This window comes from Lepisosteus platostomus, chromosome 20 (genome assembly GCF_059453375.1).
Source record: "Lepisosteus platostomus isolate fLepPlt1 chromosome 20, fLepPlt1.hap1, whole genome shotgun sequence".
NCBI lineage: Eukaryota > Metazoa > Chordata > Actinopteri > Semionotiformes > Lepisosteidae > Lepisosteus > Lepisosteus platostomus.
In genome coordinates this window covers 3,576,651-3,601,614 of record NC_142630.1, presented here as the reverse complement: position 1 = coordinate 3,601,614, position 24,964 = coordinate 3,576,651, and the positions used below count along the sequence as shown (strand labels likewise).

At 38.9% G+C, this 24,964-nt stretch overlaps 2 long non-coding RNA genes across 2 annotated transcripts in view; both read left to right on the top strand.

Annotated features, from left to right (window-relative positions):
- The window catches only part of LOC148644281 (uncharacterized), a 109,706-nt gene that overhangs the window by 25,782 nt on the left and 58,960 nt on the right, over positions 1 to 24,964 (top strand). The window lies entirely within an intron of this gene.
- LOC148644282 (uncharacterized) lies at positions 12,159 to 14,954 on the top strand. The gene is made up of 2 exons (XR_015928774.1): positions 12,159 to 13,095; positions 14,320 to 14,954. It is a non-coding gene; the product is annotated as an uncharacterized LOC148644282 (long non-coding RNA).

The window sequence follows — 24,964 nt, the reverse complement described above, 5'->3', positions numbered from 1 at the left end:
GTTGGATACAAAGGCATGAATCCAAGAAGAAATTAAATATCTTAAACATCCCATGCTTTGCTACGTTTTTACCATAGCAACAATATATACTGTATGGGCAAACAGCCAGTTACGGATTAGAAATACACATTTAAGAATCTGCTCATTAACGAAAACTCAAAGTTTTCTTCACAATCGTAAAGACATAAACCTTTTCCTGCAAACTTAACAGAAGTTAAATGTTAAACACACTCTAGTATTATTTTGGTGCACATTTCATTCGTTTTCAAAGCATTCCAAATATAATACTGAATGTCACAGATTGTGTTTATCTTTCTGTCCTCCTACACAGTATCTCTGAAACTCTTGGGCTGTAAAAACTTCAAGTGCTGGACCTTAGGTCTCTGTCAGACTAGGTCTAGATTTCTGATTTAAAATAACAGATCAAGCTTTGGGTTCCTGTCTCTTGTGTTTCTATCTTTGATTCCAGTTTGCATTAATACGCCCTCTGTCCCCTTTTTTTACAACAAAGGTTGTAAAACTGAGTTTTACCAGTTTCCCATGTTCTTTGTAATGAACAAAATCGTATCGTTGAGAACAAGATATAGTACCATACCATAACGTTTGACAATCAACCTGTGATGCAACAGGTGGAAGATCTTATTGTAAATAGATATCTTATAGCCCCTCCCTTTCAAATACAATCTGCAAAATATTATTTCACGTCAGTATTAAACATCTGGGTGATGGGACAAGTTCTTTGTACTGTAGTTTCTTAGATGCATAAGAATTTTTTAATGTATATTCCTTCTATCCATCTTCTAACTGTTTTATCCCACACAGTGTTGCAAGCCAGGATACACCGCGCACTGGGGGCCAGTCCATCGCAGGGCACCCGCTGACATACACATACCGTATGCTCACACTAGGCACTTTTTTCCCCAGAAGTCAGTTAACCTGCCGGTATATCTTTGGGCTGTGGGAGTTAAACCGGAGTACTAGGAGGAAAACCATGCAAACACGAGGAGACCATACAGACTCCGTGCAGACGGCACCAGAATTGAACCCATTGCCCCAGCACTGCGAGGCAGCAGTGCCAGCCACTGCTGCCCCCTTGCAACTCAGTCTGCACAAATAATAAATAAAAAATAAATTCCTTTGATTAAAATAGCCTCTGTCATTATACTCATCAGGTCTGAGTCTAGTTTATAAACCATTTGAAAGCTGGAGGAGAACAGGCTCTTTTGATTGTCTGATTTTGCATTTTCTTTAAAATGGACAGATTGGTGTTGCTTAAACAGGGACTGACAAGGCTGTGGATGTTTCTTGAATGGCATCTAATGAGAAGCTTTAGCTTCATGCAGTCTTGATTTTAGGCTTTATGCTTACTTGTTTTCCACTGAAGGCTAACTGATTTCTCCATGGTGACTGTATTAGAAGGACAGTTTGCCCTCCTTTGTGTGTAGATGCATTTTACCTCCCTTATCTATGTCTGTTTACCTAAAAGATGGTTAATAATAAATTTGAGCTAACTTTTTCTGTTCAGACTAAAAATAACAGTTCACTTTTGTTCTGCAAAATTAGCTCTCACAAGACCAGTCTATTATTAATTCTGATCAGACAGGCGATAAGGTCCATTGAAAAGAAAGCAAAGAAATGAGTGTCATGAATATTTAAAGCACTGGTAACAAAAAGAAGGATCTAATTAAGCCTTTGTTATTGCTATTATTTTCAAATCCATATCCATCAGAAGAATGAATGTGAGAAGACAACCCAGCATTAGAATCGATCCTCCTGACAGAATTTACTGGGCCCAATCTTCTGATTAATCTTTTCTGATTAATGTCATCTTTGAAGTCAATTTCAGACTCTGACAGGGATGAGTACCTCACTCGTTTTCAGTTCTGTGGTCCACAGTATACATTTTGCCTATGAAAATTTTCCATGAATGGAACCAGTACAGCATTCTTGCAATTTACAGGCATGAAGTAAAATCAATTATCTTTAGCGCTAGATGATGCCCAATTGGAAAAGGATTGACTCATTAAACACTGAGAAGTCCTGGGGTGCTTTCTAAGCAAAGAGTGTGGTTTTAGCAGCAGGAAGCAATTTTCAATCTCTCAGAGCAGTCTGTGGAACTGCCGTCATAAAGCCACACTCAACAAACGTACAGCCCACAGTTACCGACAGGGATAATTCACAGAATCGCTATCTTCCCTGGGGCAATTAAGAAGTAATCTTCTAGAGAAAAAAAGTTGAATAAGTGCACTTATGAACTGCTCTGTTATAGTTTGTAGGCAGAGACCAAGGTCAGGAAGAGTCAGCTATGAGAGGGTGCCTTAATTTTTTAATTGTCCTTAAATTTTATTGAGGTTTTTCTTCCTGCAGTTTCTTTTACTGTATCTAATTCCCTTTGAACAAATAAGGGAGTTGGCTCCTGAGACCCTGGTGGTGTTTACTTCAGGAGGCAGTCGTTTTTATTCCAGACTCCCTTGACTCCAGGCAGGCTTTCCTGTGCCGATAGCGACGCTCCTGCAGTTCCAGTAGAACAGAGGTGTTCTGTCCTCAGACAGCAGGCAGCTCAGCAGATTCCCGGCCCAAGACAAGCCTGTTCCCCTGATCCCTTACCTCAGCTGTGCAGGGGTGAACGATTCATACGACTTCCCTTCCCTGCTGGTATTATGCTCACAGCTCATCCTAACCTAATTATCATAAAGACTGCTATTTTATCTCTCGCTAACATGTAATTCTTTTTCTATCCCTCTGACACTGACACAATCCAATTATGTGACTCGCTGGGAGCTCAGTGACAGAGAAACCCTTCTCATGCACAGACATCATTGCTCATCTCTACACATTATTTTACCACCTTGGTTTCTGTAGTGTGAGCAGAAATTGGGACACTAGTTGTCTCTTTAATGGCTACAGTGCAAGGACGTTCCTCATAGCGAAAGATTTTGGCTGTGAGCACAGTTAATTACATAATTACAGTAATGATTACAAGCATTTTTAAAGCACCTTCCATCCCCAAAAGCCTCACTGTTCTTTACATATAGCAGGGAACCCACTTTAGCCACCATTGAAGTGCAGCAAACAGCTGGGTGATGAATCTGGAGATGTGAGAAATTGCTTAGCAAATTATGAATTTAGGGAAGCCAGATCATTGGGATCCTTAAAGACCAAGTAGTCAAGATCTCGGTTTAATGTCTGAGGATGGCACCTCCAACAGCAGAGTATTCTTAATAGATTAGTAGATTTCTTAACCCTGAACAAGAATAATTAATCCATTAACACAAAGTCACTGAGAAAAACATACTAGCTTATTACTAACTAGCTAACAATTTTAAAGAAATTAAAATTACATTTATCTTTTTTAATTTTAGACTCCAGTCCTTCGTATTTGTGTTGTTTTGCAATATTTTTGGGAGCATGTGAGCTAAAGGTTTGTCATGATTGCAGGAGAACTATAAATAGCAGTCCAAGGAAAATCTAGCTTAATCACGCAGATTCCAAAACTTGAAGTCCCGATGACATAGAAAAAAAACAATTAGTCGTAAAGCAAATACAATATGGTGGCAGAGATATATATATAAAATAATGGTAATATAAACAGTGAGGCAAGCATGTGTTAGAAGTGCAATTCCTGTACATCGCAGAGCACAGTAAAAACATGTCTATCAGGCAGTGAACAACATGCAGGTAAGGAATCAGTGATTACAATAAACAAAGAAAAAATGCCGTGCCTTGTACTGTATAAAGGCCCCTGGTTTTTGCGTAAATTTACTGACAGTGTCTCTCCATTCAATATAACAAAAAGCAGTAGCTCCAAAAGTATTCAAGCACCATTCTCCACCTGCACCACACAGTACCAATTAATAAAGGAAACATAATGACAAATGTTTGAGTTATCATGTTTTTTTCCACAGCAGTAAATTTAACCAAGCCTAATTAGCACACGCCTTTAATTATTATGCCAAACACACATGTGCCAGGGGATTGCTACGGTAACCTTTTCCAGGGATTTCAGGAAGGAATTGAAATGTACTGAAATACCCTTACTTTTTGCTCACCCTGACAGCTTAAAAATATACAGTGAATGTTCTCTCAGACTGGGAAATTTCAGATTGTTATGGTAGAAACAATATGTATTAATCCAATTATACACTGATTATTAAGTACAGTATCTTTAAATATAATAATTCTAGGAATTGAATTCTATTTATTTAGAAATACTGCATCTACACACCTTTACATTACAGCAGCAATATGCCAATATGCTATCATTAATTTGTTTGTTGCTGTCTTCTTAAAACGACAGCATAAAATATATTTCTTTTAATGTATGGCACCAGGAAAATGTTTTTGGCCTCCTTTAAACTATCGCCCTGCTCATCTACGTTGTGTAATATTGTCTAGAAGACTGTGAGATTCCTCCTTCCAGACTTCATGCTGTTCCAAGGAGAGGGACTAGGATACTGGAGTCAAGGCCAGCACTGTATTGAAGAGAAAACCACAATGCATCTTAAAACAACATTTCTTCCTCAAACAAAGCCAGTCGAACGATTGCCTGACACTCACTGCAGACTTTGGGAGAAAGCAAAAGACTATTTTAAGGATACACTTGGATGAAAGTGTGAACAAATAACCAATAAAACCTACTGTACATTGATAAACTATTTCTTTGATTTATCACATTTAGGTTGTAATCTTTTGCAGGTTTTTCAGCTGTCATGTGCTGTTTGATCCAGCCCATTTCCAAGTAAGGGAAACACAACCCATACTACAATAGAAGCATCCAGGATATTTAAGCTTGAGGATGTGGGGAAAAAAAGCTGTTAAACATCTGCAACCTGGATGGTTAAACACACTAATTACTGTTGCTAAAACGTTTCAAGATTAGTATTAGAATAGAATAGTATAATAATATAATAGAATAGTCGTTTGCTTTTTTCAATGAAAAAAGGGGTTTAACATGGGTATAACAATTCACAAATAGGGTGTTCAGTGCAGGGTTCGGATCTCAGGATGTCACTAAAACACGTGTCACTTTTGTGAGCACTGAAAATGAAGTATTTTATCACAGCAGGACTTTTTTCTGTTAACAATAGCATGTCAGCCAGAAGAAGGCCAACAATAACCACTTTGGTGCCGTTTCACGGTAGAGAAAAACTGTCAGTGCTGCAGCAACAATAAAAAGAGGACAGGGACGAGGATGTACAGTATGTGAATGGGATTCTTTCACAGTCATTGTTCAAATCCTAAAGGTCGCACTAGTTCACGTCAGGTGAGCTGGAGGTCTCTTTCAGTAGTGTCATGTAACTTTCTGAAACATCTTCAGAAATACTTAAGTGCATTGAAAAGACAGACAATGTACCTGATAAAATGATTTCAGTAGGAAATTAAACAAGAAAATGTTGATTTTTTTCCATACTCTGGCTTCTTTCAAGAAACACCTTGATATGCTCCATCACTGCTAGAAAACCATGCAAATGTAAGCTAAATGTTCCTCTCTAATTGTTAAAATGTTATAGGATTCCTGAATTTCAGAAATGATAACTGTTGTTATACTTTGAAGATATTTTAGTGAGATTCTAAATTGTGTTTGCTACACTTTTATTCCATTAAGATATCGTAAAGGTGAATATGAAATAATCATTTCAGTCCAAAAAGAAATATAGTTGCAAAGAGGATTACACTACTTTTATCATGCTGAGAATTCCTGGAATTTCCTGGATTCGTGCAGGTTTAGCATTAATATACTAAGAATGTCAAATTAGGCTTACAGGCAGCACTCACATTGACCTTCTTCTAAGCACCTGGATTCAGGAATGCCACCTGCATTTCTTATCTCTGTTATGGAGGAAGATAGTCTTCCTTTTACAAGGAAAAGTAATTTTTTTTAATATCTGAAGGATGGGGAAAAAAAGATTTGTACTGTATGTTACCTTCCAAACATCGATTGAAATATAATGAGCCAATAACCTGATGGTGACCATAGGTAACAGGGAGCTGGGGGTACTGAAAGGGACAGTATTTTGACCGTTCAAATCACGAAAGGAAAATTTCAAGGCCAAAGATAAATCAAGAACCCACAACATATAAAATGACAGATGGCTTAATGGAGCTGCTTTGATGTACACAGTGTGCTGGAAAACAAAGACTGTAGGACCTGTGTTACACTGCAGTGGTTTCAGAAAGACGTTATTTGAGATGCTGGACCCACAGGGCGCTAGGATAATGACTGTAATTTGAACAAAGAAATCCAAAAGGTTTCTGGGACAGGTGTAACTGGATTCCTGTGGGGACTATAATTCCCTAAGCATTTAAACCTATTTTACCAGGATACTCATCTTTTGATGTAAATAGGTTTGTAATTCACTTGGACTGGCTTACAAGGAGGAAAACCTGCAGCTGTGATTCCACTGGTGTGTTAATAGGCTTCTGGGAAGACTGTTCCCGGTGTGAGTGTGTGTCTGTCTGTCTGTCTGTCTGCCCTGTGATGGACTGGCGTCCCTTCCAGGGTGTATCCTGCCTTGCTGGGAAAGGCTTCAGGTCCCCTGTGGCCCTGCATTGGATGAAGAGGAAAGAAAATGGATAGGTGGATGTTTCACAGTTAGCCACGTTTCAAAGATAAGCAATAAAACTGGTGATTAAGACAGACAAAAACTTTCCTTGTGCATTATTCCTGTGCAGCAGTATGACAGAAATTATACTGTTAAAAGTAAGTTGACTGCTTTACAGGATTCTCTTAGCATCAAAAAAAGAAAACAGCCCTGCAGTATAGTGACTAGTGATTAAACAAAGACAAGGATCTACTGTGTCAAACAGCTATTTCATAAAGAGAGGATAACGAAACCTGTCAAGTTGCCTGCACATACTGTAGAGCTTTGATCCAAGGCTTTTACCTGCTATGTGAGTGTTAATACCATCCTGCATGAGTTCTCTGTAATTCCACAATACAGGTTGAGCTATTTTCGTTGCACCATTTAGTGTAGATGTTCTGATATGTGTTTGTTTTTGAAAGCATGTTGCACTGTAAACCTTTACCTCATAATGTGGGTGAGTACATCTACTGTATTGCGCTGTATATCTGCTTTATTAAGTAACTCATTGCATGACACTTAGTGCTCATTCATTAGAGATTTGATCTGAAACATTTTTTTACTGGAGATGATAAGTGCCATCCATTTAGGACACTCTGTGTCTCAAGATAACATCACTTTATTGGTCATTTACAATTTCTTCTATTAGGTATTTGTCTTTTCGCATACCCCAGCCTGCTCTCCATGAGACACACAGACAGGGAGAGAAGGTGGGGGTCAGAGCGCAGGGTCGGCCATTTATACGGCGCCCCTCAACGTCTCATCCTCTGAGTTGTTCTATAGTCTGTGTTCAAGTGTCATTGTTCAAGGTTGAGTTGGCAAAAAAACAAATAAGGTGTGTTCAAATTCAGGAGAATGGCCCAAAAATTTGAAGGCAGGACTACAGCCATAACCACACAATTCTCATTCCTAGAAGCCTGCTGACAGATAAAGGAGTAGCATTTTGTGGACATTAGTAATCATTACTTCCTGCTGTTATGAAATAGCTTTGCCCACTCACAGAGGGATCCCTGGGTTTCACAGTTACATACCAAGGCATATTGTAAGCACTTGTATATGAGCATTTTCTGAAGAATATTTAGAATTATGATTCTCATGATGTGTACATTCTTTGTCCTGTTGGACAATGAAGGGAAAAAAATGTTCTTACTTCATAATGATGGCTTCCAGGCAGCTTGCGTGTGACGGAAAGTACTGAATTTAAAGGTCCTGGATGAATAACAAATACATAAACTATATCTAAACCCTAGGATAATGAGAATGTTTCTTTTCCCTGCTGCTGTTCTTTAAAGATAGCTCGCTATAAACAGTTTGGCTTTGTTGGCCAACAGGGCTGATGAAATGCTTTGGGGCGAAATGAGGGGAAAATCAGCCTCGTTAATGCTGACGAAGGCATGCCTTGTGCTAGACTGAAATACAAATTCTTTTTATAATTATCTGAAAAACGTATTGGAAGAAGACATCACTCAGTTGGAGCAAAAATGCTAATTAACTTTCTGCCAGTAGGAAATGAGGAGCATTCTGTTTCTTTGGAGTGAGTCTGGATTGGAAAATGCATATCTTGCCAAAAGCTAAACAAATTGCCTAGGTCTCATCCTTTTTTCTTTCTCATCAAAACAGCACTACGATATTGTTTTTCAGATGTGGGAGGCAGCTGCTGCTTGTTCTGAGTGCACTGCAGAATAACAGGCACAAATGAAAGGATGGCAGTCGGTCATTCGAAACCTTTACTTAAACCAGTAAGCTGAATGAGGGCACATTTACGGTGATGACCTACCCTAGAGGTTCATGGTGCTGCTGTAGACAGCTTGATGAACAGCCTCACCAGAGTGCAGCAAAGCAAAATAAGACCACAGGATGGAATAAAAAAGCCATTCCAAAGCACATACGTCAGGTCAGGAAAAAAGCACCATATTAAAACCCTTAGGCCCTGGGTTTAATTCTATCTCTTGGGTGCTATCTGAGTGGAGTTTGTATGTTCTTCCAGTGTTTGCATGGGTGTCCTCCCACAGTCCAAAGACGTGCTGGTAGGTCAGTTGGCCTCTGGGCCCTGGTGTCTGTGTGCGCCCTGAGATGATCCAGCTTCCTGTCCAGGGTGTTCCCTCCCTTAGAGCCACTGCTGGCCGAGATCTGGCTCCCCGCTCGTCTCAATCGGATGAAGTAGTTAGAATATGGATGGATGGATTAAAAACCCATTTAAAAGGTCAATGACTATACATTTGAGTTATCAGTTTCTGCGTGGTGCTACAGTAAATCTTTTACGTGTTCCTAGTAGGGGGGTGATGAGTGACGGATTATTTCATGTGTCGCCTATATGGAAAAACTTAAAAAATATAATAATACCCTGAAATGAAAATAAGAAAAAAAAGGTTGAACTGATCAATACCTGACCCTGTTAATTCCTCTCAATTCTGTGAAATATAATGAACACTAATATTCCACACCTGTGTGATGTACTGTAAGCATCCTTTACAACAGTAGCTAAGACTGACAAAAAAACATAAAATGTTAGTTTCTTCACAGCTGTCCAATGAAGCCTTTGGAGAAGTAACCCGATGTACGAATATTGATGTGAAGGTTCTACCTTTCCCTCAGTGTCTTTCCTTGCATTCTGAACTCCTTGCGCATGTACTTTTATTTTAAAAAAGAAGTTTGCATTTCCCATGTTTTAAATATTTATTCAGTAGAAATCCACTGGGATAACATATCTTGTTTGCAGTCCTTGTCAAGACAGAAAAATCAATATCTACAATGATGTATATGCCCAATATTCACAAACCTGAAGCAAACATGTATAATATATGGATTAGCATTCTAGTGTTCCAGGAATGATGAAATGGATCTTCCAGTTTGACAGTTGCAAGATAAGATATTTTGCATCTCCTTCCTGTTCTAGTTGTGTTTTAACAGTTTTATATAATGTATGTTGTAGGGGCGATGTGATTAATTATGTGGTTCAAGAAATTTAAAATGCTTGTAATTTTAAAAAAATACTCCGCTAACATTCCACTATTTCATTTGAGTGTCCGTTTCTATGACCCAAACTAAACACAATACGGTCATCTATATAACCTTCATGACCCATGGAGTCTATCAAACCACATTCCAAAGGGTTTGTCAATCTCATGTGTGGCAGAAACCCTATTGGTTTGAGATTTTTTTCAGATTACACAGATGTGACACATAGTTGATCAAATTAAACACTGACACAGAATTGACAAAACAATTTTGAAAGCTAGGCACCTGCTGGCTTTTTGTGACATCAATGTGAGATATTCCTGCTTTTACAATTGGTGTATATTTCCATGTTATCTGTTACAGTAAAAGTGATCCGATAATGTTTTGGTGTAATAAAAAGCACAACAATATAAAAGTGAATGAGCGGTTCATTTACCCTACAGGGCGTTGAAAAGCTCTCTGATCAAACCAGCTCGTTATTTTAGAGTAAAAACGAGAAAAAGTAGCAGTGTGAAGAAAAACTTTTTGCATCTGACTCTTCCATTTTACACAAAAGTAAAACACAAAACTGCTTTTTCTCAGAAACGCATCCGCCTACTACAAACACAATGTGCTTTTAATAGACTGTACCAGCAAGCATAAGAGCTCTGTTGATCTCTAACAAATTAAGAATCTGTCTGGAGTAAAGGGAACATGCTACTGTCTGAGAACTGATTAACAATATATCAAATAATTTGTCATTGGCTTATATATTTACCTTCCATAGCGCAAACACCTTTCCTTTCATCCCTAGAATACAGACCAGAACTACTGTACAGTGTTGCAGTGGTCTGGTAGACCTGTACAGGCAGTGATGTGCATTTTTTCAGAGAAGACAGTATATTGATCCCCTTGTAATAATTTATTACATAATGCCACAGTGGGTATAGCCCACGGCTTATGACAAAACCCTAAACCAGAGAAGTGGAGGTGTATATTTTATATAGGTATACCAGGCGACAGTGAAAGAAAAATGGTTTTCTGGAGCTGAGAGCTGGATATTTAGAGTAGTAATAACTTTTTTTTATATTTGCTGCAGAAACATTTTACACTAAACTGCAAAATAATTGAAGGTGGGTAGCAGCAAGTTCTGTAGACTGTAATGAAGTTATTGCTCCACAAAATAAATGCTTGGACTCTTGGACCAAGAGCTACACCCAAGAATTAAACTCATCCGTCTTAAAAGATTAGTTCCCTCCTAAGTAACATAATAAAACAACTGTATGAATGTCATATGCATATACTTAAGGTGTTGTACTTAGTACAAGTAAACAAGCTCTATCTTCTATATTGTTGCAGAGATAATTGAGCACATTCACCATGTGTCGCCAAAAGGAGATGTTAAGAAATTTTATTTTAATAGGTAATGTGGCTCACTAAATGTCACAGCCTAGGCACATTTCTTTTGAAGTCCTATGGTTAAAATGTAGACACTAAAAAAAAGCCAGTCAAATCTGACACCTGTGGGTATCCAAAAAAACCCTGAATAACATGAGTATTCTAAAACTATCTCACATCATGGTATTATGCCATATGGATAACAGGAACCTAAAAAGAGAAAACTTTTTTCCGGCGGAGTCAAAGCTATCCAGATGGTGATGTCTTTAATCTCTCCATATGTTCAGATCTCAGACAAACACTGTTTACAGCTCAGTAAATACAATTGTTGCACAATTGTTGCTTCTTGCACATTGATGGACATTTGGCTTTTCATTTCTGTTTTTAGAAGCCAAGTAAGAAAAAGACAAAATAATAACATAATTATTCTGAGAATCATGCAGCTAAACAGGTAGTTCTCCCACTTGCTTGTTGTTTGCTTTGTTGGGACTATATGAATGTACTGTATAGCACAGATGTGGATATTTTATACAAGAAGAATGATTTGTTGGTAGTACTGTTAGATTGTAAAAACCAGACGAGAATACCAAATGTTAAAATGGGGTACGTATGTTATCACACCAGTCACATTTTTGGTTTGAAGGCCTTCATTCACAGTTTGCACCACATTACCAACACCAGAGCAAAAACTCTTAAATTTATACACACTGTCTATACATAATTTTTAAAAGCAAGCCAATATTAAACTCCACCATTAAAAGGAGTGTAGGACACACATTTCCAGCATTAGATGATAATTATTTGTTTTTACACTTTGTGATAACATCCTTTGCAAATGTAAGTGCCTTTCTTCCTTGTTTTTCTTTCTGGGCAATTGTTTTATTTTTACTGTTAAGACGATTATAACATTAAGATTCCAGAACACATCCTACCACTGCAGGCCCTTTCCATTTTTACAGCAATCCTTTAATCCACCTATTGTTTTTGATGCTAAACAAAGCTTCACCCCTGGAAATGAGCTCACACAACATGTGGTGCCATTCTGGCTTTTACCTCATTGAGTAATCCCCAGTTCTTAGTTTCTCCTATGACTAAAGAGCTAAATTGACTTACAGCATTTAATCTATTTTCTTTCCATTAAATGATGTGTTGTCTTGTCATGAGTTCTTATCTTTTGCTAGTTTCATTTGCATGAACAGAAATGCAGTGCATTAAAAACCAATCAACACAGTTACAATCCCCTGCATTCCTTAATTTTCCTGTTCAACGTTCTACTATATTGTAATTAAGCCTAGTTTAGACCAAACACATTAAAACTGACCCCCCTCTCTCCACCTTTCAATTTAAAATGATTGCAAAAAGGACAATAGGCAATTTTGATTGCTTTCAGGAGGTTTTGTGTAAATAGATCTTTGAAAGTCAGCCAAACTGCATTAGCAACTACGCGTTTATTAGAACAGTCTCGGCTTTAGCAATCTCATTTGAATGCTATTAATATTTAAAGTTTGCTTGCAGGATGGAATTTTTTGCCCTTATTGGAAGTTGTCCTTTAAGGGAACGGCTCATTCTTAATCCTAAAGTTCTAAAGCTTTGCACAAAGTTTCATCTTAGATGTTAACCTGTACATTTCTATTAAGAATTCTCAGACTGCTACCCTCTAAGATTCAGCATTTTGCTATAAACACACTGTAGGCTATATTCTAAAATAATTGAGACACCTGTATAATAGAAAATGTCAACCTGTTTATTGAAACTTGGTGTGGATGTAACAAGACCAGGTTTCAAGCAGTCATCCATGTAACTGTCTGTCATTACCACTCTATATTGTGATGTCATATGTATTATGCATGACAATAGGCAAGAGGTAAGATAATTAAGAAAAGTTTAAATGCAAAATGCAACCTTCTGTATCTCTGTTATAATGCACTGCCTGCCTACAAATGGGAAATATTTATCTATATTATTTTGAGGTCATTGTCAATGGTTATTATTTCATTTTCAGAACCCCATTGTTAAGATTAAACACTGGCCAACAGTAACAATCGAGAAGGGTTTTTATCAGCAGGAGAAGTCATCAATAGAAAAAGGAACATGGCAAACAGCTCCTGTAACAAATGGAGTATTGAATTAATCCTGGACTTTTCAAAAGGGAACACACCTGCGTCCTTTTGATATTCTGGTGAGTCAGAATTGGAAAGTAATTAAGCATTTACTAGTTTCAGTACATTTTGAATGTGTCTGATAACACGACTCAATGTTTCAGCTGTGGAGCCTTCTTCACACCTGAAGAAGGCTCCACAACCAAAACGTTATGTCTCTTTCTTTTTCAGCAGGGAATAAACCTTTACTTGTTCCTTTGCAGCCTGCGCATGCTGACGCAGCTCCCTGCTTGATAGATTCAATATATTAATTCTAAGAAAAATGTGTGTCAATAGGCACACGATATCTGAATTTTGCAGCATCTTACTTAAAACCCTCACTTCTGGGTTACCAGATGAAATGTAAATGCAGATGTTTTGGAAAAATTTAATTTAAAACTTAAACCAACACTTTTTTACCGTCATGACATTCCAGTGCGGGACGTAGTGATCTTCTGGGCAGACTAAGGGACTAGCTGGTTCTTTACACTACAATCATCAAAAAACATTCTGATGTGAAAACATTCAGCTCTGCTGACAGTTGGCCTTTTAAGTTTGTTTTATTCTCGCTGGCTTTCATGAGAGCACCACTGCAACCAGCAAATCATCTTTGGCATTTTCATGAGCTGTTTTGAAATGCCTTTCAATCTCTTTTTTGCTTTGCCATTGCCAAGTGCGCACAGCAAATTAAACAAACACTTATCGTTCATCGGTACTCGGATTTGATTCTGCTTAACTGCTGCTGGGAAGCCACATTCAAAGTGAGGCTTCAGAAGACTTAACTTTGCCATCTGTGAGCTAAAAACAAATGTAAAAAAAGTGTTTGAGGATGTTGTGTTGAGCAAGCTTAGAAAATAAACAGTGATTCACTTCGCTGAGTGTGGCTTATAAACTGTTTCTTATTGCTACAGCAAATTGTAAACATTTAACATAATAATTAGCAAGAAAGTGGATAAACATTGTTTTGTTTTGTAGTCAGTTGCCTTCTTGTGCATTTAGTACTTAAGAAGATTTATCATGGCATGAGATGGCAGATAATTATATAAGTTAGTAGGTTTTTTCTACTTCATTTATCTCAGCCAAAATGCAATCTGTGCACTTTGTGACATGGTTTTCAAAGCATTTTCATCTTAGAATTGCAGCAGCCTTAATAAGACCAGATGAACTTATCAGGTAATGTCACCGCCAATCAGGAAACTCTTTTCTTGCAAATGTGATTTTAATGCTCCGGCACTTTTATTTATTTATTTTGTTATCGGTGATAGACGGCGAACACTGTAGCAATGGAGGGGGGTCAGCCAGTGAAGAAGGAGGAGATTAGAAGTCATGCAGCCTACCTGTTCCTGCCTGTGGTGTGTCCGCAAAAAACACATTTCATAAATCTTTTCCATGATTAAAGTTATGACACTTGTTGCCTCACTAAATGTCATTTTTATATGAAAAATTTACCACTTGTCATCTGCTTATCTAAAGGTCTGCCCTTCCAAATTCTTCTCACCTGGGGATATTTTCTACTTTCTCATGTAACTTTCCTTGACTTGCCTTGACAACTGGCAATAACTACATTTAAAAATAAAGGCACAACTGAAAAACACATTTTATGGTTCATTTCAAAATAAATAATTGTGCCTGGATCTGAACATTTTAAAGCCAGTTGAAACAGGGCAATAGTGGCATCAGTTTAAAATACATTTTTCACTGTTATTCAGGACACTGGAATGCAAATACTAGATGCTACTGTATTTTAGCTGTTTAGTCCTACAAGAGTTGAATGAATAGGTTTTGAATATCCTTAAAATGTGTTTTCCATTGTTACAAATATTAGTATTGTTATAATATATATATACACAATATTTTCGTTCTTAGTACAGTAATAAAAATTATCCGTCAGCTTCATCAGCATCAGTTTCTTCTGTCTGTACATAAGTAGATGTGTTATAATAAGTACTTTCAATATTTTCAATGCTTAAACAACTAGCATTTTTTCCCACCCTTGAACCATTTTGTTTGATCACACTTCAGATGCTTTCCTGAGAACAAAATATCAATTACCCGCCTTCCCGAGTGTTTCGAGCGGTCAGGTGGAGCTCTGCATCGTGTCCTATGCTGTCCCCAGCTCTGACGGGGATTCTCCTGGTAGCTGTACACTGGTGGCAGGAGTAAGGGAGCACTAGTGAGCCAGCGTTCCTCAGATCTCAGAGACACAGCAGCTCTGATGACCTGCTAGGTGCCTGCAGCTGGTGATGGTTTCAGGGTGATGTGCTCTTTCTGCAGCCAGGAGCTTTCCTAGCTTTCCTGTCGAGAGATGACTGGTTCTGACGTTGGAGGATCAGGTCCTGTTTTTTCTTGTTCAGGTACAGGCGCCAAGTCTTAAACAGCTGACTACTCCCTGCTGGTTGTGCATATAATATTATAAAATTGTGAATTTCCAAATGTTTTTAAAAAAAAAAATAAACTAATTGGCTAAACAGGACATTACTGACACAGTAAGAAAATATGAAACTGCAGTTATATTTGTTTTAAAACATTTGTTTTTAAATTCAAGTATTTTGAGGGCATTTTCTTCACATTTTCTTGTACTGAAAACCAACACTGTTGAAAACTGTGCTCTAGGTTCAGAATCCAGTACTCAGTTCCTCCCTCAAGGTCAGTGGTAGCTTTGTAAATTAACTGGCCTCTGATTTAATTTTTTTTGTGTACAAATTTAATCAAAACAACTTTCCAAGAAGGCTTTAGAATACTATGCAAGCATAAGTATTTAGAAAGGTACCAGGTCATATTCTGGAAAAACACATTTTACCCTCTGTGAATAGCAGAAATACATATATTTTTTTAGAAATTCGAAGTCAAGTAGGCTTGAGTTTCTCAAGAGCGAGCAATAACTGAACATGAAAAAGCTGTGAAGGTTACTGCACTCCTTTTACGGCTCTCTAACACTGATGAAGGTGGAAGCATAATTTATTTTTCCCTTCAGTTCTAATGGAATTGATCATACTTCACAAAATTCTAGAACTGTGAGGAATCATATCAGCTTTTAAACCTGATATAGATGAGTGCACTAAGACAGTGCCATTTGGATTTAGTAAAAGAAAGTCTAAATCGGTATTTTCTCCTTGTGATTCTGAATCTTTCAGAATTTGGCCGCATTGGTGGAGACTAATTAACAGAGTGAACTGGATTCACCTTACTGCGCCTTTTAGCACACATTGAACAAACTTCTGTATGTCCAGAATTCAGCAGCCAGAATTCTGACCAGACCTCGCGTAAGAGATCACATTATTCCTGACCTAGACTCCTTGCACTGGCTTCCTATTTGATTTCATGTCGACTTCAAAATGCTCATGCTCATCTATAAGTCTCCACATGGCTTGGCAACTTAGTAATTCTTATTATATTATAAATATACCATATTGTGAACTCTTTTATTAATCATTAACTGACGACAAGTGGTAACTTCTTAAAAAAACTAACATTTTTTAATACATGTTGATTTTAACTGAGTGTGCGTGGTTTATGGCCAAACTGTCTAGGATTTGACTTTCATTGTCGTTAAGGCTAGCTAAGAACACTGGGAAATGCTGTGGGGCTGTGGACAATCCAACAGGAATCGCTTGTGTGGCAGCCTTTGAGAAACTCAAGTCCAACATTATTGGCAGTTAACGTATGTCAGGATGAATAAAGACGCTTCAGACAGGGTGCTTGCTGTTCTTAATACCTTAAATGGTACGTTAGTGCTAAGCAGTGTCTCTGAACCGAACTGTTTCAGTAGTTTCTTCCTTCCCACATTCTGTATTTCTCAACAAGTTTTCAGAATCCCCCGTGTAGTGGAAGGCTTTTGTGTAATGCCTATGACAGGTTTAGAGTTGTTTTCTTTTAAATGAAGGCCTTTAATATGCCACAGATGACTTGGCAAGGAATGCTCACGTTGCGTGCTTGTCATGTATCCACTGTGCCAACTTCTTTTGGCTAGAGAACAGGCCGGCAGATCCAAGTTTGCTATTTATTTGCATTTTCCAAGGAGAAAATAAATCCCATACATAAACTGTAAATTTTCTAAAAGATTTCTTCTTTAAATATTATTGCTTTGCTCATATGCATGTATTTTTAACAGTGCTGGTTTTAAGCGTTTCACAAAAGCAAAATGACCAGGGTTCAGCTGATCTTTCCTCTGGAAGCTTTCTCATATCTGTTTTCGACAAACCCAGAGGCACCACATCTTGCACTGTAGCTTCTAAATTACATTAGCCATGTAAAGGTATGTTTTCACAACACATTACTTACTTGAATCATAACCTGATACTACTAGAAAAAATGCTTGGCCCTTGTTTTCCTTAAGGATAAACCTGAGGTAAATTCGATTGGCAGTTTGGGCAATTTTCCTAAGAATCATTGTCCGATGCTTTGGAGAGGTACCTGGGTACATCAGATGTAATTTCTTCTTCCCTTGACCCCTGTTGGTGTCTGATATAACCCTGTCAAGGGGTGTCAGAGTGATGCATTACTGCCTCACAGCACAGCACAGTTTGGGGTTCAGTTCTGGAATTGGGGGGCTGTCTGTGTGGAGTTTGTATGTGTCGGGTGCACCCGTGTCTTCCCACAGTCCAAAAACATGCTGGAAGGTTAATTGGCTTCTAGGAGAGTTGGCCCTGGTGCGAGTGCGTGTCTGTGTGTGTGACTGATAGCTCTATGAAGGACTGGCATCCCATCCAGGGTGTATCCTGTTGCTTGCTGGAATAGGCTGCCCCATGACCCTGAATTGGAAGAAACGGTTAGAAAATGGATTAAAGAAACATCACCAGTTGGATAAGACCCTGTCAAATTCATTCAATTTTAAAACCACATAAGAACAACTACGAATGGGAGGAGACCCTTCTGTTAATCTAGTCCATTTGGTAAACTGCGATTTCAATTTCTCTGAGATACACTAGCTGCTCTCTCACTATGAAAGGATAGACTGTTGTTTTCATTCTGTTGAGGCTTGTCAGAGCAGGGAGTGCAGATAAAAGACACAGAGAAGTAAACTGAAGAGTCAGTACTTCTCTCCTAGCTGCACACCTGCTAAAAGCAAGATAGAAGTGGAGCATCTTTGAAAAATCAAATAGTCACAGAATAAGGAGCATATTCATAAACAAAGACATCTGTTTTCCTCTAGCCATGCAATAAGCGTTGTTAACTTACATGTAATTCACTCAAATATGTTTCTATTTACACAGACAGTTAACTGGGCACTTTATACACAATGAATCATCTTTTTTATGAGTTATATTTAGGAGATCAAACTAATTCCAGCAGCCCTAAGGTTACGGGTTCCCTAATGTTGGTTGTCCTCATGTTGACTGTTATTACAATGTAAATCTACCTGAGAATATTCAAACCTAGGAATATCCTTTTTTGTAAAACAGAATAAAATTGCTAGCTGGGCACCTAATACACATGACTGAGCATTCTGCTTATGGTCAGCAAATGCAATAAAAGATAATCCCCAATTTTCCTCCCAGTGTGGAATTCTGCTTCACTTGACTTAAGCAACCTTAACTTTTCACAGGAGTCTCCTATCCAGGTACTGGTCGGGCTCACACCTGCTGAGCTTCAGTAGGTTGCCACTTGTGAGTTGCAGGCTGATATAGAGGCTCTTTTATTTTATTAATGGATACCTGAGCATTAACCCCTTACTTATTATATTTAGAATGTGTTATTTCTAATCCCTAAAATAATGTTACTGTTATTAAAATGTTAATTTTGCTGCTTTCAATCCATTTTAGGTTCACAAATGCACCACTCTTCTTGTGTCTGTGCGCCACTGCTGGGATTCTTGAGAGTGTTGTTTCACACAGAGGGCTTGGCATGTTTGTCAAGGCACAGATGACTTCAAAGCTTTTTCATAAATCTTATGAAGCCTTAATTAGAGGCTAACTAAAGCAAAAGCTTAGCAAACCCTGTTTTTTGTTAGTTTTAATTCAAGTTGTAGCATGGAGTTCTTAATTAGAAAATTCCCCTGATCTCAATCTGAACTGTTAACTTCTAATGAACACAACGTGTCACCACTTACCAAAAATATTGCTGTTGACTTTGTTTTTTAGTGGAGTTTCAGTTTCAGAGTCAGTTTTGTTGAGGATTCAGGCACTTTTATCCAAAGTACAGTTAAAGGAGTTTAGTGATGAATGGTGCATGGCTGGGGTACACTCCCTCTGATAGACAATTAAGACACGAAATACGAATCTACAGTAGCTAATATAAAAGGGCAGAAAGATAAAAGGGAAAACTAATTTCCAGTCAGGCTTATGTCTCTTATAAAAGAAGTTGTGGAAATGACAGTGTAAACGAAGCTAGAGGAATTTGAGGAGTTAGATTTAGGAAGTCTTGTTTGATAGACACAGGAAGTAGAACATACACTAGACGCATGACTTGATCCTGAGCTGCAGGAGGATATGCATGAAAGGGCTCTGGGTCCCCCATCCATCCATTTGTGAACCTCGTCATCCAGTTCATGGCTGCAGGTCAGATGGAGCCTACCCCAGCAGCAGCCAGCAGAATGAGGGCTACAACCTGGATGGGACGCTAGTCCCAGTGTGTACAGTATGTCACACACTGACATACAGTAAACTCAGACACACTCAATGTGGAGCAATTTTCCCAGAAGCTTATTATAATTTACCAGTATGTCTTTGGACTGTTGGAGGAACCTGGAGCCCATGTGAACTTGGGGAGATCATGCAAACTCCACACAAAGCATGTCCGGTCCAGATTCGAAACCCGGGGCCCCAGCGCTATGAGGAAGCAATGCTCACCACTGTGCAGGGGCCTGGTGTGATAAGCAATTTGTGTTCTATACCAGTGGGTTAGAGGAGTGAAGTCTCTTCAGTTCCAAACAAAGGAGATTAAGACAAGAATCAAATCCATCTGTAGTGAAACAAGGACATGTACTACAACTGGAAATTAAGCCCAAACCCATCTAGGACAGAAAATAAGAAACGTTTCTTTACAGAGACGGGCTTTCCAACCAGGAGACTGAGGCCCGAACCCTGACCTTTTGAAACAGCTGGGGGAAATTTTAGTTTCACTTGGCTACTAAACTACCAGATGAGGAAGATGGCCCCAGACGGCCTGCTCTTTTCACAGCCTTTCTTTTGTTCGTCTAAAAATACACAGGCACATCCAAACAAAGCTTATATCCATTGAAGACCTAAGGGATTCCATGATTACTAATGAGATAAATAGCAAAGTGAAACATCACATAGATTTATGACCTGTTTTGAATAGCTGTGCCCATTTGAATTGAAAAAATAACATTTTGGGATCTCCACACCGCCTCCAGTTCTGCAGGGAATCCAAGGGCAGGGTGGGAAATGAGTGTGTCAATTAATGCTTTGTGAAAACAAATGAAGTCAATGTATAGTTAACGAAACAAACAAATATTTATTAGAAAAAAAGGTGAAGGGTTTTCTTCAGAATAATATAGAGAATGCTGCAGTATAATAATAGTATAAAAGTAATACAGAAGTAGGATAGAGATAATAGATTAATCACTGCTTTAAATGTAGCATCCTTCTGCAGGTGCACTATGCAGAAATCCTAAATCTATACAGTGAAATCATGCACCAATGAATACTGCATCCAAAATAAGAGGACAGACTCTTATGAGCCAGGTCACATATTTTCATTTTTCTGCATTCAATGGTGACACAGAGGTCAGCATTGCTGTGCTGGGGCCCTGGGTTTGATTCCTGGGGTTCTCTCTGTGGAGTCTGCATGTTCTCCCTGAGTTCATGTGGGGTTTCTCCTGGTGCTTCGGTTTCCCTCCATAGTCCGAAGACATGCTGCTAGGGAAATTAGGTTCTGGGAAAATTGGCGCTGGTGTTTCTGTGTCTGTGTCTGTGTCTGTGTCTGTGTATGCCTTGCGATGGACTGGCGTCCCATCCAGCATGTACCCTGCCTGGGTCTGCTGATTGCTGCTGTGGATTGTGCTGTCCCAGACTCAATATTTAAAGCAGTGAGAACCTTTCAACGCCAAGGCTTCCTTAAGAAAGGAAGATTCATAACAATTGCTGCAATTCTTCACTACATTGTGAGTAAAGGTTTTAATAATGCTATGGGTTTATGGGTTTGAAGGTTTTCTTTTTTTATGGAAGGCCTAAGGCAAGTATTATATGGTAATATTAAAGTCCATCCATCCATTTTCTAACTGCCTCTTCCAATTCGGGGTCCTGGAGGAGCCAGAGCATATTCAGGGAAGGAAAGGGCACCTGGCAGTGTGGACCCTGGACAGGGCGCTGGTCCAGCGCAGGCACAAACATACAGTAGATGCTCGCATACCTGCACCAGGCCCAGTTTTTCCAGGCCCAAGCCCCTGGAGGAAGCGCACACGAACACAGGGAGAACATACAGACTCCGCGCAGGTCGCACCCCAGGAATTAAACGTAGGGCCCCAGAGCTGCTAGGCACCTATGCTAACTATGGCGCCACCTTGCCAACCATAATATTATTAGGAATTGCTAAAACATTACAAAAATAAGTACATACTGTATGGAAAACAAGTAGGAATTGGTGTATTAAACTTACAGTAGAGGAGGACTGTAATTTGATGTTCTTCCTTGCTCATTAGGTTGGTTTCCAGACATTTCTTAAAGGATGACAGGGTAATCCATTTCCAGCAGTGTGGCTGGGTTGTTACCAATGACTAATATGCACCTACATATATTCTCACATTCATTCAATATTCAGTGTTCAGGAAAAGATATCAAATACATAAAACAATACACAACAAATGTGTACTTTTGTGGCAGAGGCATGAGTGCGGGAAATGGCTGAGATAACAATGTAATTCGGAGCAGGCTAAAGTTATCGCCATCACAGGGCACACGAATAGGCCCTGCACATAAACCAGTCGAATGGAGCATCGACGCTCAACTGAATTTTGTCATTTTTCTCGAGAATAAAAAACCTACGCACTTAAATTTTCATGAGTGAGCCCTGAAAGGGCATTGTTTTTTTACATACAGTCCCCCCTTCCTTCACAGAACACAAGATTTTCCATAAGAATTGAACAGGCTATCTGAAAAATAGGGTTACTATGTAAGGCACATTGCTCACAGTACTACAGTGTGTTCTGAAACCCAGTTATAACCTGCCTAGGAAGGTATACAGTATGTAAATTTTACAGATCACTGTGTGTTGCTGCAGCAGTTTACATAAACCTGTAACTAATCACTGTAACACATTTTAATTTTTTTGAGTTATGAAGTGTAGTCAACAGTTTCAATCTAGTGTATTACCATTAATCTGCTGTCATTTAAAACAGCAGGAAAAACACAGAAAATTATAAGTACATACAAAACGAATGGTTGCTTTAGATTGCTAACAAGTAATTTGCTGAAATTGTCTACCTGTTTCTTGCAATAAACCAGGGCATCAACTTTCTTCATATCAAGATTTACAGAAAAATTCCCTAGCAGTGGTGTCTGAAGACAGAGAAACAGCAACCTAAGACAAATACCCTGTTGTTCTGAAAAGAAACTGAAGACCTTACAGTGGGTATTGTAAATTAGACATTAAAAAACTGTATCCGGTTGAGCACAATGAAAAGAAACAGGTTGAATGGTTGCTGCAAAAGGCTGTATTTGTCAGAAAACCACTACTTATCCATCTATCCATTTTCCAACAGCTTTATCCCATACAGGGTTGCAGGGGAGCTGGAACAGGTGCAAGGCAGACTGTGGGAGGAAAGCAGAGCTCCTGCAGAAAGCTCATGTGAACGCGAGGAGAACGTACAGACTGCTTACAAACATACAATTGTACAAGCAATACAAACATACAAACCCCAGCAAATGAGCCTGGAGCTCCAGCGCTGTGAGGTAGCGATGCTAAGCAAAGGTTCCTCTTTGATTTCCTGATATTCCTGAGTTCATAGTGGAGAGGGTTGGTGTTACGTAGTGCTGCACATGAGTGACTCACATCTCTATCGATCTGCCCTTGTGAAACGTTCTGCTGCTTTCAGAAGGCAAAGGGCTGCAGACATTCCCACTTCCTCAATTCAGAGGTGACTATGGCAATTTTCCCCACCAGGGCTTGTGGTGAGATCTCGGTCAATGAAACACATCATTTACAATAAAAATACCTCTCTGTTTTTAGAGCAACCGAGCAACTTTCATCTGCCTTTAGTCCTAGTCCCCATTTTCTTAGTGTTTCTGCTGCTTCCCCCCGACTAATCTCTGTGTTCTTTTATAACACAAAGGGAGATGTCTTATTGATCAAACCTGCTTTTCCTGTTAGAAAATATTGAAAGAGAGAGAGTCTTTAGAGTTTTGAACTACTGCTTGGGAGGATGTGAAACAGATGAATTGTGGCTTCAATAGGAAATTAAAAACGTATAAAAGCAATAGACTGTATAAAAATAATCTCACCTATCAATTTATTTACTGTAGATAGTAAACAGTTTATCAGATGTATGCACATCTGTCCTCATCCAAGAATGCGACTATACTTAAATTTGTGAAAATTACACTCTATTTGAAGTGTAGTTTTTCAGTTGCAGATATCTAATAGAGCTGATTACATTAGAATAAATCAATTTTCCACTTAAATGATTGTGCACTAAACTTTTTTATTTATGCCCAAATAGCATAGATGCCACCTCAAATCCCAGAATGCAGAATGTCAAGAACAAAAAGTGTTGCTTCTTCTTTTTTCATTTTTAACACAGGAGGAAAGCCTTGCTGTAAGAACTGTTTAACTTGATTTTTTTTTTCTAAAGCAAAGAAAACTGACTGCTCTGAAACAAAGAACAAAAACAACTTTGGTTGTTGAACAACAATGAAGGTATCATATAAACTGGGCTTTGATGTGGTTATTCCAAACTGATATTGTTTTAAAATTGTCAGCACAAAACTTCTTCACTGCCAAATAAAATACACCACCAGTGCTTTTTAATTATGCCTGTAGAGTTCCAGTTATACAGCACTTCCATGTACAGGTAACACAGGTGTCCTGCAGTTGGGCGGAGCGGTGACTCTGTGGCTAAGGATCTGCGCCTGTGACCGGAAGGTTGCCGGTTCAAATCCCGTGGCTGGCAGAGGAATCCTACTCCGTTGGGCCCCTGAGCAAGGCCCTTAACCCCAACTGCTCCAGGGGCGCCGTACAATGGCTGACCCTGTACTCTGACCCCAAGCTTCTCTACCTGTCTCTGTGTCTGTGTCTCCCTGGAGAAAAAGCTGGGGTATGCGAAAAGACGCATTCCTAATGCAAGAAATTGTATAGGGCTAATAAAGAAACATTACATTACATTACAGTATCCCTGAAAGCACAGTACAAGGACATGACCTAGAATTTGTACAGCCAAGCTGGAGCTGCCACACACACAGAGGGAATGAAACTCAGGATCTCATGTCATGTTATATTCCACGATGCAGATTAAATCCTGTCAGATCTCAAAAACTGAAGCTTGTTTAGTCGGAGCATCACTGTCACAGAAAAGAGTTTAGGGAATTTCAGCCGGTTGTTTTTTTTTAATTGTGAGGCAACGTACTATTTGAATTTTTCCTGGGCTCAAAACAGAAGCTTCTGACAGAGAACATTAACTTGTAGAGTACTGTAACTCTCATTGTCAAGATAGACCTGTGTTTTTGTTTGTAAAAAGTGCATATTATGGGTCACATTCACAGACGCCAGTAAAGATTTCCAAAAAACGAGTGTAAAGTGGTATCCCGTCAGATGCAATCTCTGTAAGTTTGTATTTACAAAGTCGTGTGCCTTCCATAGCAGCTGTATCACCCTGCGACTCACAACTGGCAGCTCCACTGAAGCTCAGCAGGTGTGAGCCTGGTCAGTACCTGGGTGGGAAACCTCCTGGGAAAAACTAAGGTTGCTGCTGGAAAAGGTGGTAGTGGGGCCAGCAGGGGGCGCTCACCCTGCGGT